Here is a 5,114-nt window from a genome sequence, read left to right on the forward strand (position 1 = left end):
GGATGATGGGATTGACATATACATAGTATATATAAAATAGATATTTAACAAGAACCTACTGTATAGCACAGGAAACTCTACTCAATACTCCGTAATGACCTACATGGGAATAGAATCTAAGAAAGAGTGGATATATGTATATGCATAACTGATTCATGTTGCTGTACAGCAGAAACTAACACACACTGTCAATCAACTATATTCCAATGAAGATTAATTTTAAAAAGTCTTTACTTCTCCCAAAAAAGACATATCAACCACTTATGTATGTACCTTGTTAAAATGTTGATAAACCAACTGTTAGAAAAAATATTATGGAGTAATTGGATGAATTGGACATGGACTGGACATTTAGTAACATTAATGAATTAATAATTTTTTAGCTATAATGATATTATAGGTGTTCTTTTAAAGAGAGTCCTTATATTTTTTACATAATATTTACAGCTGAAATGATATGATGTCTGGGAATGGCCTCAAGATACTACAGACTGGAGAGGGGGTGAAATGGAAAGACACACACATGAAGTTTGATGTCATAAACTGATGATTGTTGAGCTGGGTGGTGAGTAAATGAAAACTCACTATGCTGTTCTATTTTTGCATATGTTTAAAATATTCCAAAAAAATATTCCATAATACAAGGGAGGACAAAAGCAATACAGTACTTAGCGATAAAAATATTGCAAAAAATAAACAATATGGAAGTTTTGTAGATGTCACAGATGGTTGCTTCTGGCTTGTGATAAGATTTCCAATGATGACATCATACACAGTTTCTAAAAGTGCTCTAATAAAACCCAGAGACATCCTCAATATGTATGTGCTGTGGCTGTACTGCAGCTACCCTCCTGAATAATTCAAAATACTGCTCTAGACATACACATGTTGGAATAAAACTGTTGCATGAAATGTGAGAGTGAGGGAAGCAGTATTCTTGATCAGTATATTCTTTCCTATGAAGAGTGCAACTACGTGGAAATTAAGGATTATGAGAGAGAGAGAGAGTAAAAGAGACTTAAGAAGCATTGCTGTGTTGGAATAAAATTGTTGCATGAAATGTAAGAGTGGGGGAAGTAGTATTCTTAATATATTATTTTCTATAATAAATGGAACTACATGAAGATGAAATATTATAAGAAAGAGAGATCTAAGAAGCATTGCAACTGAGTGTACTGTGTGGGCCTATTCAGGGGTCTCACTGGAATGAATCAATGATAAAAAGATATTTTTGAGATAACTGGGAAAACTGAACCCAGATTGGGTCTTAGGAGATTCTAAAAACTTGTTGATTTTGAAGGATGTTGTAATAGTCATTACGATTCTATCATAATGGAGACTGTCATTATAATTATATTATCCCAAAGCCTTATTTATTAAAGACATAAAGAAGCAAAACACAAAAGATCACAGATTGTATGAAATATTCAGAAAAGTAAACCCAAAGAGACAGCAGGTTAGTGGTTAATGGTGAAACTGCTTAATGGGAGTAAGGAGTTTATCTGGGGCTGATGAAAACATTTTGAAGTTAGAGCGCGTGGTTGTACCTTGTGAATATGCTCAAAGCCACTGAATTGTATACACTTCACAATGGTTAATCTTATGTAATCTTTACCTCAATTTCTAAGATATTTATTTATGGCTGTGCTAGGTCTTTGGTCAGAGAAGGCAATGGCACCCCACTCCAGTACTCTTGTCTGGAAAGTCCCATGGATGGAGGAGCCTGGAGGCTGCAGTCTATGGGGTCGCTAAGAATCGGGCACAACTGAAGGGATGCGGCAGCAGCAGCAGCAGCAGGTCTTTGGTGCTATGTGTGAGCTTCCCAAGTGTGGCAAGCGGGGTGGTGCTCAGGCGAGGCGGTGTTCACTGCAGTGGTTTCTCTTGTTTCAGAGCCCGGGCTCTAGGGTACATGGGCTCATTAACTGCGGGACGTGGGCCTGCTTGCCCCACGGCATGTGGAACCTTCCTGGACCAGGGATCAAGCCTGTGTCCGCTGCATTGATAGGCGCACTCTTAACCTTTGGACCACCAGGGAAGTCCTTATCTCAATTTTTAAAAGAGAAAAAGATGATATGGGAGAGATGAACAGGGTGAACACAAGGAAAATGAAATTGTCCAGGCACTGTTAATGACTGGAGAGTACTTGAGGTTTCATTGTACTGTTCTCTTGATGTGATACAAGTTTAAAATGTTCTGAAATAGAAAGGTATGGGTGTGTGTGTGTTTAAGAGGAGGATTTCAGTAATAATAAAGCCACTGGTGTCAAAGATTCAGGAAAGCATTTGGACAAATTAGTTTCATGAAATCAGAGAGTGGGAAATCCAATATTTGCAAATTAATAAGTTGCTATATATATATACATTATAACATGCAGTTTAAGAAATGAACATATACTAAATTAATAAATAATATTCTATAAATAGTACAATATTATAAACAAGCATCATTCTCCCTAAAAGTTTCTATATTCAAGTTGGGGAAAGGACTCTTTATTTTAGGCTTCTTCAGAAGAACTTTGTGTGGTCTTGTTATATCCTAGCATTTAAGCTGTATTTCTGTGATGAATAAGAGGATCTCATCATTAGAAAGAGATCCTTATTCCTGGAGCAGAAATATGTCTGAATATTTCTGCAGAGTCTGGATGACACGCGACCCGCCGAACAATTTGGCTTCGAGTCCTTGCCTATCAACCCCCTCACTTTACCAACTTGGTTTTCATGTTGAATAATTCTGATCTTCCATTCACAAAAAAGGTAAATTCAGGGACTTCCCTGGTGGTCCAGTGGTTAAGATTTTGCCTTCCAATATAGGGGGTGCAGGTTTGATCCCTGCTCATAGAGCTAAGACCCCACACACATGCCTGCAGGCCAAAACATCAGAACAGAAAACAGAAGCAACATTGTAACAAATTCAATAAACACTTTTTTAAAAGTTCAGAAGTTCCCCAATGAAGTCCATTAATTTCGTTAAACACCCCCAAATGAGATTTACCTAGAGCCTGCTTTACCAATATAGGGACCCAGTTCCCCTCATATTATTCACCTGTCATTTCTGTGTGTTCCCCAAGGACTGCTTCTCAAGACTCAGGTGAATTTCTCAGTTTTTTTCCCCTCTGGCCTTCTGACCACATCTGTGTCTTATGAGATGACCATGCCCTGGCTCCCCTTCCTGACAGTATTCTCCACAGCTCTCATCTCTCTGACTCCTGGAGAAGACACAGTTTTTCTTTGATCCCATATATCTCTCAGTTCCCCACAGAGCAGCTGTGATCAGACTGTAACCAACAAAACTATGTATATTGAACACTGGGGCTTCCCTGGTAAAGAATCCGCCTGCCAATCCAGGAGACATGGTGTCGATTCCCGGTTCGGGAAGATCCCACATGCCTTGGAGCAACTAAGCCCGTGTTCCACAACTATTGAGCCTGTGCTCCAGAGTCCAGGAGCCACAGTACTGAAGCCCAAGAGCCCAAGATCCCTTGCTCCGCAACAAGAGCAGTCCCTGCAATGAGAAGCCCTCATGCCTCAATGAGAGTAGCTCCTGCTCTCTGCAACTACGGAAAAGCCCACGCAGCAGTGAAGACCCCAAAATAAAATAAAGGAATTAGCATTTAAAATAGTTATCTTGGACATTAATGGGTAATAATCCATAGCAGGGTCTCCAGATTTGTTTCTGTAAAAGGCCAAATAATAAATGTTTCAGGCACTGTGGGCCATGGACAATCTCTATCACATATTCTTTTTGACTGATTGTTTTGACAGCCCTTGAAACATGAAAAACCCCATCTTAACTCCATGGGCTGCACACAGTGGCCTGCAAGGGATTTGGCTCACAAGCCATCATCTGCTGACCCTGATCCACACCCTCCCAGCTGAGCTTTGGAAGGGACGGCAGCCCAAATCCACAGGGATCAATCCACCCACAGCCTCCTTTCCAACTCCATTCTTGCCCAACTCCCAGCCCCAGCCCTCTCAGGAGCTGGTTTCTGGAGAAATTGTTTGCATTAGTCAGGATTTTCAGAGAAGCAGAACAATAGGGTGTTTATCTATAGCTCCAGAAACAGAGATAGAGATTTATTTTGAGGAATTGGCTCACATGAACTGTACAAGTCCAAAATCTGTGGGACAAGATGGCAGGCTGGAAGTTCAGGCCGATGTCACAGTGTCAAGCCGAAGTTTCACAGGGCAGGAGACCGGAAGCTCAGAGAGGATTTGTGTATTGCAGTCTGGAGGAGAATTCCTTCTTTCTCAGAATCCTCAGGCTTTGCTCTTAAGGCCTTCAACTGATTGGATGAAGCCCATCCCGTTATAATGCGAAGAGCTGACTCACTGGAAAAGACCCTGATGCGGGGAAAGATTGAGGGCAAGAGGAGAAGGGGACGACAGAGAGATGTGATGGCTAGAGGGCATCACCGATTCAATGGACGTGAGTTTGAGCAAACTCCAGGAGATGGTGAAGGACAGACCGGGAAGCCCAGTGTGCTGCAGTCCATGGAGTCACACAGTTGGACACGACTTAGCAAATGAACAGCAACATCACATTACAAAGAACGATCTGCTTTATTCAGTGTCACTGATTTAAATGTTGATCATGGCTGGGGATGTCCCTGGTGGTGCAGTGGTTAAGACTCTGCACTCTCAAGGCAGGGGACCCAGGTTCGATCCCTGGTCAGGGAACTAGATCCCACATGCCACAACTAAGACCTCACATGCTGCAACAGAGATCGAACATCCCAGTGCCACCGCTAGGAGCCGGTGCAAGCAAATAAGCAAATAAAAGTAAATGAACATTTTAAAAAATGTTAACCACATCTAAAAAATACCTCCGCAGCCACATCTAGACAGGTGTTCAACCAACACCTGGGCATCTTAGCCTGGCCAAGTTGACACGTAAAATGAACCATTCCATTGCCTGAGCCTCAGAGCGTAGGTTCAGTGGGCCTGAGGCCAGGGAACAGAGAGAGACCTTTGCTCTCCTTCAGTCTGAGTCCTGTCTCCCCCATCCCCCACCACCATTTACCGTCCAAGGACTGGCCTCTTTCCAGGTTGTCTTACAGTGAAATTTCTACCCCTTCCAGAGGAAACACAGCTCCCACTCACGCTGATAAAGGACAT

The 5,114-nt window shown here is 41.9% G+C and overlaps 1 non-coding gene across 1 annotated transcript; it reads left to right on the forward strand.

Moving 5' to 3' along the window:
* The first annotated feature begins 4,603 nt into the window (after nt 1–4,603).
* On the forward strand, nt 4,604–4,676 carry TRNAE-CUC (transfer RNA glutamic acid (anticodon CUC)). Its single transcript has one exon. It is a non-coding gene; the product is annotated as a tRNA-Glu (tRNA).
* Nucleotides 4,677–5,114: the final 438 nt, after the last annotated feature.

The sequence above is a fragment of the Ovis canadensis genome, chromosome 24 (assembly GCF_042477335.2).
Source record: "Ovis canadensis isolate MfBH-ARS-UI-01 breed Bighorn chromosome 24, ARS-UI_OviCan_v2, whole genome shotgun sequence".
NCBI lineage: Eukaryota > Metazoa > Chordata > Mammalia > Artiodactyla > Bovidae > Ovis > Ovis canadensis.